The sequence below is a fragment of the Chrysemys picta genome, chromosome 6 (assembly GCF_011386835.1).
Source record: "Chrysemys picta bellii isolate R12L10 chromosome 6, ASM1138683v2, whole genome shotgun sequence".
In the NCBI taxonomy this organism is placed as follows: domain Eukaryota; kingdom Metazoa; phylum Chordata; order Testudines; family Emydidae; genus Chrysemys; species Chrysemys picta.
The window spans coordinates 78816478-78830065 of record NC_088796.1 but is presented as its reverse complement, the minus strand read 5'-3'; the positions used below and the strand labels follow the sequence as shown (position 1 = coordinate 78830065).

At 43.5% G+C, this 13588-nt stretch overlaps 1 long non-coding RNA gene across 1 annotated transcript in view; it reads right to left on the bottom strand.

Annotated features, from left to right (window-relative positions):
- Positions 1 to 13588, bottom strand: part of LOC135984344 (uncharacterized) — a 26076-nt gene extending 12488 nt beyond the window's left edge. The window contains exons 1-2 of the long non-coding RNA XR_010602281.1: positions 13467 to 13588; positions 11003 to 11083 (exon numbers count right to left, since the gene is read on the bottom strand). This is a non-coding gene — a long non-coding RNA (uncharacterized LOC135984344). The remainder of the gene's footprint in view (positions 1 to 11002; positions 11084 to 13466) is intronic.

The following is a 13588-nucleotide window of genomic DNA, read 5'->3' as shown; positions in this document are numbered from 1 at the left end:
AGTGAAAAGGAGACTACGTTTCTGTATTGACCAGCAAAATTGTGCTAAACTTAGTTTTTTCAACTTCCAGGTGCATGCAATCTTTGAATAATTGAGTTAGTTTGCCACTCCCAGCTGCTGCTAATATATTTTTTCCAGTGTTGGGCATCTGGCCTCAATTTGGAAGTGATCAGTAATGGATACCCATATAAACAATTTACACTGAGTTGTCCATAGCATAATTTTTACATTAAATATTTTGGGGGGGTCGAGGTGGTAGTGGGAGGAAGAGAGTGAACTCGCCCCCCCACCATGTAACATGGACAATTTCCGATCTTTTGGAGTAAGGGGAAAAACACTTGTACAGTGAGCTGTGTGGACTTAATCTTCACTTCATTGTCCTCTAGGTGGCACTGTTGGTCAGAACAAGACCTGCTAAATAGCAGCAGAGTGCATTTGGTTTTTAAGTTCTCCTTCTGACTCATGAGGTCACACTGTGGAACAACCTTTGCATTCATTAGGCAGATGGGTAAAAACACCAGCCTCTACTTTTATGAGTGCCTTTTACATTCTGCACAGCTGGGAACATTACTTCTTTAGCTGATAATTACAGCTACTTCACTCTGCTTAAGCCTCAGTTGATTAATACCATTCTTATATAAAACATTAGCTCAAAAAAAAAAAAAAAAAGTCAAAGATGAAAATACTGTTTCAGTTTAATTGCACTCAAGCACCCATCTTCCATGGAAAAGGGCAAACCAAATTAAATACCTTATTCAATGCTTTACTTCTAGTTGTTTGGGGTTTTTTTTGTCCCTTTTTCAGTGCAAGAATTCCCCAAATTGGGTTGAGCGCTCTTCTGTGTGGAATGGAAACTGAGAAAGTTCCACTCCTGTACCATAAAGGAAGGAATACTTTTCCAGGAATGCAAGTTTTATACCACCTCTGTAAGTTGGTAATAATAATTTACACTCCCATAACATCATCTATCCAGGGATCTCAAATTCCTTTGTGAACTGTAATGAATTTAGCTTTGCCATTTAATTGAGGTAGGGAAGCATTATTATCCCAGTTTTACAGATGGTGAAATGAAGGCAAAAAGGTTAAGTAACTTGCCAAGATCACACTCAGAGAGTCAAGCATAAAGCTCTTATGCCTCTATGGCCTGTGTTTAATTCCCAAACCATTCTTGAGTTTTCAGGTTTTCACCTTGAGGTTTAAAAAACAAAACCCCCAAGCCGCTAATAGACCTATTGTCAACATGTGATTTAGACTAGGCTATAATGATACAATGTTCTGAGCACAATAGGTGTCAAATGTAAATGGAAAGTGTCTGAGGATATCATTGCATTGCATTGTCTTGAACTTTAGTTCTAATTTAGAGCAGGCTTCCTCCTTACTGATGCAACACTTATTTTTCATGGACCATTGATTAAATATTGCAATCTTGATTCCAAAGAGTGAACACTTCCAGGTTCCCAGCACTATCTTTTATTATTAAACAATATTTACATATAGTGCCATAAGTGTGCATAGCAGTTAACATAGGCCCAGATTGTGAATCCCTTGCTTACTCAAATAATCTCATTGGAGCCTGTGGGACTACTCATGGAAGTACTCGCTAGCCAGGGCCAGCGTAGCAAGCAGGTGCCTGGGGCGGCCAATGAAGAGGAGGGCGGCATGTCCGGCCGTTCGGCAGCAATTTGGCGATGGGGCCGTCACTCCCTCTGGGAGCGAAGGACCTGCTGCCGAATTGCCGCCGATCGCGGCTTTTTGTGTGTGTGTGTGTGTGTGTGTGTGCGCGCACGCGTGCTTGGGGTGGCAAAAACGCTAGAGCCGGCTCTGTTGCTAGCGTGAAAAAAGGGTTCACAATGCCAACTCTGAATGAGTAAACTCATGATCCCCCCTCTGAAAGTGATCACAACATGTGAGGGCTCTAAGGCAGATAACAGGCAGTAGGATAGAGGAAGAAATATGTAGATTAAGGTTATGTGAAAAAGGAAGGTGCATGGCATACATGATCAGGGAGGCCATTCCAGCACAGGAAGCAGCATAAAAGAAGGCAGGAGCGAATTACGGGAGAGGCGGAAAAGGTGACATGAAGGGAGGTGGATTGGTAAAGTTTGGGGTCCAAACACAAGAGTGAAGAGATACAGGCAAGGGCAGAGCCTTGAAAGTGAGGATGAGGAAACTGAAACTGATAGGGAGGAAATGATAAAGGGAGGATGTGGTCACAGTGGTATACGAGAAAGATGAGTTTGGCAGCAGTATTTTAGATAAATCGAAGGTTATGTTAGGAAGGCTACAGTGGAGGAGGTTACAGTAGGGCAGGTGGGAGATTATCAAGATGTGGACCTGGCAGCAGGAATGGAAAGGATGGGATGGATTTTGGGTCTGTTGAAAAGGAAGAAATGACAAGATTTAGCAAATGCTTGAAAATGATGGTACAAGACAGAGACATCAAGCATGACAAGTAGGTTGCAACTCTGGGGAGTGGGCAAGATTGTGGAACTATTTACTGTGATGGTGAAAGAATGGGAGGACTTGGGACAGAGTGAATCATTCCTTTTTTGAGATGTGTTCTGACCTTTACAAGAAAAATGACTGCAATATCTCTTAGCCCATGGTTTGTGTAAGTTTGCTCTGTGTTTTTTGTCAACTCTGATGTAATAATCCATGTATTTCAAACCTGGCTACAGCTGTACATTTGCTAACCTTATACTAGCCAATATTTGCCTAAAATACTCCAGTTTGCATGCTGATTATGTTATTTGCTATTCCAGTTGCTCATCACCAGCTCCTTAAAGAAAAACAAATAGATTAAACTGAGGGCTTAGCTCTGTCTATTCGATATGGACTGTTCCAACAAAAGGACTGGTACACGAGTTACATGTATTTGTTTTGCAAAAGTCTCTTCTTTTTTAAATTGCACAATTATCTGTTACCTATGGTGAAAGATTCATGCTTACACCTGAACATTAACTTATTTCTCCATTTTTTGTAGTTGGGTTATGAAATTGGCAAGTGGGGCCCTAATAATTTTGCAAATCTTAAGCAACTTGCCCTTAAAGTATGAGTTGAACAGGAAATAGAACATACATTTCCTGCCTTCAAGCTGTATGATTTAACCACTAGAGAAGCAACTGCTTCATCAGAATGTCAGGTTAAACCACCAGGAAGTCACAGTACTCCTTTTTATCCCTGACCACAACGGACCTGAGGCAGCTTCTACTATAGTTAAGGGGAATTCTGGTGTAGATTCAGGCCTTGTCTACACCATGCGTGCGTTAGTGTGCAACACACTGGGCAGGCACTGGGTGATTTGCACCCAGCTGGCACATACTAAAAGTTCCCTAGCACACCTTGACATAGTCTCATTATAAAACTGCATTATATCAGTGCTTACTGGGGAGCTTCTAGTGTGTGCCAGTGTAACCCACATACCTCTGGACTGTGGTGTTCTGTCCCATCTAGTGGCACTGAGACCACTTAGAGAGAGAGAGATAAAATGAGTCTGCCGGTTGGCTTTTAGCTCATGTGGTAGAGGTTCATGCACTAAGCTCCAAAGGCCCCAGGTTTGATCCTGCCCACGGACAACCGGGGTCTGTCGGCGTTACACCAGCAGGGTCTATGTGTACAGTTAGTGCACAATATGCTTGTGCACATTATAATTTGTGCCCCAACTAGTGCACACTAGCACACCCAGTAGACAAGTCCTTACATGGGACCAGGTCTCAATTCCATCAGCACATTTTTCAGAAGTCCTATAGACTGAAATACCTTGTTGACAGCAACTGTTATACCTACCTTTGTTTTAAACGCTCATAGAATCCAAGGCACCAGAAGGGACCATTTTGATCATCTAGTCTGACCTCCTGTATAATGCTGACCATGCAATTCCCCCAAAATGATTCTTCGAGCACCTCTTTTAGAAAAACATCCAATCTTGATTTAAAAATTGTCAGTGATGGAGAATCTACCATGACCTTTCCTAAAAAGTTAATTACTCTTACTTTTAAAAGTTTACACCTTCTTTCCGGTCTGAATTTGTCTAGCTTCAACTTCCAGTCATTAGACTGTGTTTATACCTTGCTCTGCTAGACTGAAGTGCCCATTATCAAATATTTGTGATTAGAACAGAGTGTTTGTTCACTCCAGTAAAGTGGTAAGTTGCTTATGTACTATTTCTTAAAAGGGAACAGCAAACTTAATAACTTCTGTAGGTGTACCAGGAGAGGGCAGAACACTTCCAGGCAGATAGTTTCGGGGACATTCAGGATGGGGAGTGTGTTTGGGGTCACCTTGCATAAAATAAGTGGGTGATAGAGACTAGAGTGGGACTGTTTGTGTTGTAGGCAGGTTACTGGGGTCAGAGTGCTGAACCCGGGCTGCACAGCACACACTCAGGGGCTTTCATGCTTGTCTGCTGACTGTTGGTGTCCAGGCGGTGAGCCACAGCAGCAGAGCATTTAAGGCACCCAGGGTTATAGGGCGGGTGGTGACACAACCTCTCACTAGTCTGGACTGCACCCCAGAACACTACACCATTGTGTGCTTTATCTGTTAGGACACTGATCCATAAACTTTCAAGTTCATTTTCTTCTGAGTTAGCTGTGACTTTGAAACAGGTAATGCCATTTTTGACACACAGTACCACTTCCCCTCCCCTTTTGCCCACTCCAGCCTTCTTAAATAGGTTATATAGCCATTTATTTTAACATTCCAGTCATGGGACTCATCCCACCAGGTTTCAGAAATACCAACTAGAGCAAATTTATGCACACAAATGAACAATTCCAATTCTTCTTGATTGTTCCATTGCTGGCCATCTTGAAATCACCCATACAGCTGAGCCTAGGAGATCCTCTCTCACTCCCTCTGAAACTCTCCTGTTAGCTGCCTCTGTTCACAACTCTCTAGTTTGCCTAGCAAATAACTTTTATACCAAGTCTCCCTGCTTAGCTCAGCTCAGTACCAGGGAGTGACTAGCCATTCAGAGACTTCAAAGAGTGGAATTGATAGAAGCTCCAAGGATTAGAGCCTCACATCCTTTACCAAGGGACCAACAAATGGATCTGTCTCAGCTACTTACTTAGGGGCCTATGGCCTGGCTATGCAACCCATACACAGAGAGCAGCCAAACACCAGAAGCCATGGACACTTAGGACAGTGTAGCAATAATAGATATTAACATGTCTGGTTTCCAGGCAAGTATTGCTCAGTTTAGGTGGTGTTATAAGACACAGGCAAGTGGCTTTAGCCATCTGAAAAGTGCAATGATCCCCAATAAATATACTACTTGGTATGTCTTATTCCTACTAAATTCCTGGATCAGCCACTCTGTTCTCATTTACTAGCCCTTGAATTGCCCAGTGTTATTCAGACTCTTGTGCAAAATGAAATGCTCTTGTTCTTTTTCCTCTGAAATCACCTACACAATCATGAATGAATTTCTTCCTTGCTGATAGCATTAGGAACCTTAGTGCCCAGCAGCATTTAACCTTTCCATCAATGACCCTTGTAGAATTTGGCTGCAAAAGTATTAATTTCATTTTTCCCAAGGAATCGCCCTGTGCAGTGGGCCTGATTTTCTCATTATGCCTTATCTCGTGCAGTCACTTATACAATTGCAAAGAGTATATGTTCCTGAGCAAGAATTCTCCACTCACATCAACTCATAATAGCATTTTATACCCACTTTGCCCAGGTGTATGTGATTTTTGTGGCACAGCCAGAGCTGCAACTAAGCATTTTAATGCCTGAGGTGAGCTATCATATTTACACCACTAGAAGCGATGTGATTTCTGCCTTCCATTTAGCACAGAGGTTTTCAAAGTGTGGGGTGCGCCTTCCTAGTGGGCTGTACCCCACAGTTTGAAAATAGTCATCTGCCAGGAGCTGGCAGACTGGAAGCTGGTGGGAGCCACCTGGTCTGCTGGGGCCCCTGGCTTTCCACGCTGTGGAAGCCAGGGTGCTGGCTGGCTGCCTGCCTGCTTGGCAGCCCTCCCTGCCCTGCTTCCCAACCAGGCCACCTCTGCACAGCCGGATGCTCCCCAGGCATGGCATGTGACATAGCTCCAAGCTGTGCCCCTGACACACTCTTGTCTGTGCCCCGAAGGAGCTCGGTGCTGGCCAGTGATGCCCCTGGGAGCTGTCCCCTATCCGTGGCTGCCATGGGATGCTCCCAAAGGTGCTCCATGCAGTACTCATCCCACCTGCCTCTCAGCAGCCTCGCCTCCTGGGGACCTGCCATTGCAGCTGGGTCACTCTCCCCACACTTGCTGTATGCAGAGCGGAATCGCCCTTGCTCCTGTTGGCTGCCCTGCCCCACCCCATGGCTGCCAGGCTCACAGTCACACAGAGCCCAAGCTCTGACCTCGGCCACACCAGCACAGTGCCCAGCCCAGGACTTGCTCCCACCAGCTCTGGAAACCAAGGCCATGAGAATTGAGAGATCCCTAGGGTTACTATATTTAAGTTCCCAAATAGAGGACACTGCCAGGGGGAAAGGGAGCTGGAGGGGGCATTTGGGGGGTACTGGAACAGGTTTTTGGAGGGCACTGGAGCGGGTACCCACTGAGGTGGGCTGCCAGTGCTGGGAGTGGGGGGGATGGGGCAGCTTATTGGGGGAGCCCCAGCTGCTGCTGAGGGAAAACTGCATAGAGGGCTCCCACTTCCCCCCATTCCCCTTTGCTTCCCCATCCCATTCCCCTTTTGCCCTGCTCCATCCCTTCCCTTTCCCCACTATTCTCTGCTCCCTCCACTCCCACATGCCCCTGTCCCTGCCCCATTCCCCTATCCCCTTGTCTTCCCTTGCCCTATCCCATCCCCCTTCTTTCCCCACTTCCTCTTCCTCCCACATCACCTCCCTTCCCCCTTGCTCTGTCCCCCCCTCCCCAACACTCACCTTTGTACAGAAAACAGGATGTATACCATATAGGGTGCTCAACACATGTAGAAGGGGAAGACGAGCGGCACTAGGACCCAGGAGGCGGTGTCCAGCTGCAGAGGCATTGAGAAGCAGCTCTGGACCAGCCCCTCCAGTCCTGGCCAGGGCCTCTGTTCGGGGGCGGGGGGCCAATGCCCTCAAAACTACACCCATGGTCTCTGGCCCATGCTGCTGGGCCAGATCCTGCACAATCCCAGTTTTGCACCCCTTACCCCCGCTGGCTCTGTGCCCTGGGCAGCTGCCTCCCTCGCCCCGCTCCGCCCTAATTATGGCCCTGGGCACAAGGTAGTGGGGTATCAGGCTTTATGCAGTTGGAGACCTTTGGCACAGTAGGGTCTTTTGTCTTGTTGTGTATTTTTAACAATACTTTGCACACATTTTGTCCTATAGCAGGCATGAAGTGAAGAGGCTTTCTTTTCCTCCATCACAGTACAGGAAGTCTGGTCTAGCTGACTACATCCAGGTCATAGATTGGTTAGTGAATCCAGCTTGCTATTGTAATTCACACACCTCCTGGGTGTGGTATTGTGTCCCAGGTAGTGGCACCAACACCACTTAGAGCGCGAGATTAATGAGTCTGCTCTAAAGCCTTAGCTAACAGCCAGCTGGTTTTTAGCTCATGCGGTAGAGGCTCATGCACTAAGCTCCAGAGGTCCCTTGTTTGATCCTGCCCGTCAATGAGCGGGGTCTGTCTGTGTTACTGTAGCAGGGTGCTGGTGCAAAGACACCTAATTAGCCCCTGCTCAGCCAGCCCCAATCAGGGAAATAGATTGGGGCTGGGGAGAAGCCTGGTGCCTGGCCTTTAGAATTGGCTGCACCTGCGGGCCTGAGGATTCAAGGGCTATAAAAGCTGGTTGGCAGCCAGAAGAGGGGGGAAATAGCCAAGGGAAGGTTAGTCTCCAGGCTGAGGAGATTATCAGGCTTGCAAACTCTATACATAACACTGGTGATAGGAGAACAATGTGTAAACAAAGTCATGGGTGCTGCATAACTAGAAGCCTCTCTGAGCTTTGTTGGGACAGCCAGCGGGCCCCAGGAAGAGGGGTGGGCAGAAGACTTGTCACAGTTACACTATCACTTTTTCCCCACCTCCCATAGTGAGCTTTCTAATTGTTTTGTTGATCAGATTGGATGTTTGGACTGGACTGATCACAGCTGTGGCTGCAGTGGACAAACACAGTGGTTCTGTTAGTAAGTCACCAAGATCCATTTTCTTTTCCCTCTTCTTCTCCCCCCCACCCCCAAAGAGCACATTTTAAAATATGCCAATGCTTTTGCCTCACACGCTTTACTAAGCACAAAAGGGTTTTAATCACAGTATGATTGATAACCATAGTTAAACAGAACATTAGCCTAATGACATGTAACTCCAGCATGGTTGTTAACTTGTGTACAAGTTTACTCCTTAAAAAGGAACTGAAGTTGCTAGGCTTTAAGTTCAAATGAGTGAAAGACAGACAGGTCCCTCTTGTTCTCATGTGGTTTGCACTTGTGGCTGTGGAAGCCCAAAGAGAAACACCTAATAGTGAGCTAGTCCTGGGGCATAAGCAGTGCAACTGAATCTGCAGAATAACATGCACATTTCACACCCTCCATGTGTCTGTCCACATGTAAAGTCAAGGAGGCACAGGTATGAACCACAACAAAATCCATATAAAGTGAAAAGACTGTAAATATTTATTTAAGTTGTTTTATTATAGAGGGAGCTGACGGAAGTCTGTTTTTATAGTAGTGAACTTTATATTCTGTGTTTTAACCTTTTTACATTCAAGATAAGTTTTAAAAGTACATTTGGGGGATGGAAACAAAACTCCTCTACTGCTAACAAAAACAAAACAAAAAAATTATACCAAGGAACCCAGAAGCAAATCTCTCCTCCTCACCAAAGAAAATTCAGGATATGCTAATAGCTAATTCAAGAAATAGGAACTGAGTGATGAAAAACTGAAGGGGAGAAAAAAAAAAGACAACAGGTAAATAGAGTCAGTCAAAGATGAGAGAATGATTGATGTACTCTGCTTAGTGTTAAATGGACAAATTAATCACTAGTCACTCACAATGGCCAAAGCCATCAACTAGGGAGTGTTGAGAATGTGATCATGGTTTCATATGGAAGAACACAATACTGTTCTTAACCTCACATATTCATAAAACGATGCTAATATTATACTTGTTATGGCAGACATTCTTCAGATTTAGATATTAAAGGGCTGTGGTCAGTGTTTTAATCTGGTTTCTGTTGGTAAGAGGCAATAACACAAGGTCTTCCCTCTTGTGGGGAAAAAAAAAACATTATTCAGTGTGATCCTCCGTATGACATATTATGAGGGCCTGATTCCTGGACTATGAACAATAGAAGAGTAATGAGCAGAGTTGTGTCAGCAGCATGATTTTAGAGCTCAGTACTACCAGAAATCAGTCTGAAATGATTAAATATCTCCATTTTTTCTACATGGAATGAAGTTCTATAATTAATAGGGAACAAAAAAGAATAATTGGAGCAGTGTTTTTTTTTAAATTTGCTGTGCCAAAACTTTCCGAATAGTTTCCACTTGCTAGAGGCTGTGTTTGAATAGTTCCACAGTTAATACAAATAACAGAGGATAGGCGAGAATAGTCTAATACAGCAGTTACTATAAGAGGTCTGTAAAAAGTGGCTGGCCAAATTATGCTGAATGTCTTGTTTTCATTTATTGCATGACATTAAAAGATCAGAATGCATCAAATGTGTTTTTAGCTAACGTAGCCATCCTATAGTTCCAAAGAGATGTTATGGGATTGCAAATGGGAAAAGAAGTGGTTTGTGTAATTGTGAACGGGAGGAGAGACATACTTTTTATGAAGATGTAGTTGACATTTTTGAGCCTCCCCTATTTAATAGTATCTGTGTTCTACCACTTGAATACTTAGAAAACCTACAAATAAACTATGCATCATGATTAAAGACTACTGAGAATTGTTTCTGAAAAAAAAAAAGTCAGCTGAGGCGATACCAAAAGATTTGGTGAAAGCAAACATAGGCTTGGTTTTCAATAGAAGACATAAGAGCAATTCTGGCAATTACTTTCCCATAAGTTTAACTTCTATTTTGACCAACATAATAGAACAAATTTTGAGGAAAAGGTTGAAGAGCAATGCTGGCAGAAATGGGGACTTGAATGGAGCTGGATTTGCTTACCCCAATAGTGTATTTGGTATCACTTTTCTGAACTTTTAGGGTGAAATCCTGGGCACTGTTGAAGTCAATGACAAAACTCCCATTGACTATAATAGGGCCATGATTTCAACCTTAGGCCATTTCTTCACTAGGAAAAAGGTAGTGTGTATGTGTGGAGGCTAACACCTGTTAGCTAACACAAAATAAAATCCTAGTGAAGACAAGGCCAGAGTAGTGTTCACATGTTATCTCTTTCAGGTAAATCTAGCCTCTCCCCCTACTGTGTACCTCAACTGACTAACACTCAAGAAAATGACAAACTATATTGTCTACATGAAGATGTTACCAAATATCAGCTGATGTGGTAAAACTCCCCCCACCCTTTTTGAGCGCTCAGAGAATAAGGGCTTATCTGCATGGGGAAGTTGACTGACATAGCTATTTTCCCCATGCAGACAAGCCTTAAAAGAACCACAGGTGTAAAGCAGCATGGGTTTATAAACACCAAACCTCAGCCAGCTAACTGGATAGCTTTTTTGATAGAATTAGTAAATTAGTTAATGAAGGGGAGACAGTAGATTTAATATTTTAATGTCAGTAAAGCCTTTGATGAAATCCCACTTAAAGTAATTCAAATTGGATGGCATGGGAACACTGGCATGTAGATCAGTAAACTGGGTAAAGGGTGAACACAAGGGATAATGATAAATAGTAAAGTATCTGTTGAGAAAGGTGTCTAGTGGAGTACTACAAGGATCAGCAGTAGGTTTTGTCTTAAAATTTGTGTAACTGGTCAGTACTGTGCTCTGTTTCAAGCTGGATACCACGTAGTGATTGTTTTAGATGTAGTTGTTCACATCATAAGCCCGTGTCACAAACTGCATTCTATGAGAAAAAGTCAAGAGTTCACCACTTACGTGTTGGAATTAAACATTGGTACAGAGCGACTTCCCTGTATGAACTTCCCTTCACGGCTTGCCTCAGCTGCAGCTTTTGTACTGAAACAGAATGAGATCACATTGGAGGATTAGCACAGCCCTTCAAAATCATGGGCACTACCATGCTGGTAGAACAGTTCCAGAGCTGTGTTTTGCACCATATACCAGGAACCAGGTACAGCATGTGAGGTTGTAATGAAGTGGTTAAGCCACCGGTTAATTCTTTACTTTGGAAAGAACACTTAGTACTATCTGCAGATGTATAGATAAGAGCTAGTTTTTAATTTTGCACTTGGCAGCACATCCAAATGATTGCTCTCTAATCTGCGACTAAGCCCTGGTAAAGTGCCTTCTCAATGGAAAATTACCTCATCAGTATCATTATGTATGAATGCAATTGAAGGGCCCCTTCAGTCTACAGTCCTATTTCCATGCTACCTACATTGCCAAAGACCAGGAAACTTGTTTATAAACAACTAATGGAGTTTAACATGGACACTTCCATTTCGTCATGACTTGAGTAACTGAGGGACGGCCTTTCACAGGGCTTCCTGTCTGACCAACAAGCGTGGGTTTTTAAATGTCTCTGAAATCAATGAGTATGTGACCAGTAACCAGATCAATTCAACACCGTGGAAGAAAAAGTGTCATGTACATAGGAAAAAGATAACTGCCATTAAACACAATACACAAGATGATTATGCACACCATTGTTGATTTTGTTTTGCTATTGTTACTTAAGTAGGTACAGTACCTGAATATTAAGTGAAAGTTGTTCTGGGAAAGAGAGAGAGAATAGAAAAAGTGAGATGCATAGGTGGGAGAGATGTGCATAGCTACACCTTGGGAGGAGATACCTATAGGCTATATGACATCTTGTAGTAGCTCCTTGTTCTTTCCATGATATATAGGAATAAACTCTCCATGGCAGGGCAAGCTCAGTGGAAGGTAGTGGTGTCACATCTTTAAAGCCTCTTCTCTGGTGGTCTTCCTAAGCTAGAATTTGGAGTACTTCAGGGCGCACCAGGTATGATCTAGCTATTTAGTTAAGCTTTTGCCTCTTTTTTTAGTAACAGGAGGTTTGCAGGAGTGGGGAGGGAGGTTGTTAGTAAGCAACCTACTAATAGGCTATCATCTAGTCCCACAATTTTGTGAAACCTTGATTTTACCAAAGTTCTGTCTTCCCTGCATTATAAAATTTCTGCTACTGGTATAGCAGCCAGCAGGAATTAGGGAGGAGCTCACTGATTTCAAGCCACAAATTTCAGAGGCAATAAGTAAGATTAGCCATTCTATGCATGCTAGCAAATTAAGAGTGTTAAATAAGGGTTCAGCTATTTCTCACCTGGCAAACTGCAATTAATGTGTAGCTGGTGAAATCCTTCCAAATAAAGACATCATTGTTATGTTATTTATAAAAAGCATATGACAGAGTGATAAAAGGCCCAGTATGTTTGCTTCAGTTTCACTTATAAATAGCCATCCTTCTTTCATTATCTTTATTGCAGGCTATTCCTCCTTAATAACTTCAAACTCTCAATGCTCTTAAGTGTAGCAGGTTACCAGTAACTGCAGCTGATCCATCAGGTGATAAACTAATAACAGTGCTGAACTAAAGGTTCATCTAGAGATTACCAGCTGACTAAGAAATCTTAGCAGTAAGGGTATGTCTACCCAGCAGCTGGAAAGTGTAATTCCTAGGTCAAGTAGCCATAGACATGCCTAAAAATAACAACATACACAGCAGTATTGGCAGTGGTTTGGGCTATGGCCCGAGTACGTACTCGAAACAATTGTGCTACAACCTGTCCCCTCTCAAATGTAGAAGGAATGTGATGAAAATTTGACATTTTATTGTTTTTGTTGAAAATTCTCACACACACTCATCTCATGAGCAACTCTGATGGAGCTGTAAGGCCCAAGGCAGAGGGGTCCTAACAGGTGGGCAAAACCCAGTTGGAACAGACAGGTGAAACTCAACTCCTCTGCCTTATCATCCCTGGTAATAATCCTATATGTTTTACTGCAGCAGGGGATGATCTGATCTTTATTGACTAGACCAAGTTCAGAGCTGTGAGATAGAGGCTCTACGTGTTCTTACTAGATGAACCTCACAGAGGTTTCATGGGCCCTTTCCCAGCAGCTCTCTATTTCCCAGTCTGGGGAGGGCATTGCACCATAATTGGCACTTACACAACACCTTTTGGCTCTGGGCCCATAGTGCTATTGAAACATTTATAACACACTTGTGAAGCAATCCATCATTATTCCAGATTTACAGTTGCAGAAACTGAGACAAAAATGATTTGCTGAAGGCAGTGTGCAAGTGACACTCCCAGGATCAGAAGACAAGCATGAGCTCTGACCTTCCCCCACAACAGAGCAGTGCAGCACTTATTTTTCCTGCATTAGAAAGAAATTAGGTTACTTGGATTCACCTTACCTTAAATTGTGCCATCTGGGTTAAAGAGACAAGTTTCTGAGCTACACAGAGATTTTCTTCACCCATCTTGTGTCTCTCTAATATGCTGGGACCAACACAGCCACAACAACACTACAAACAAT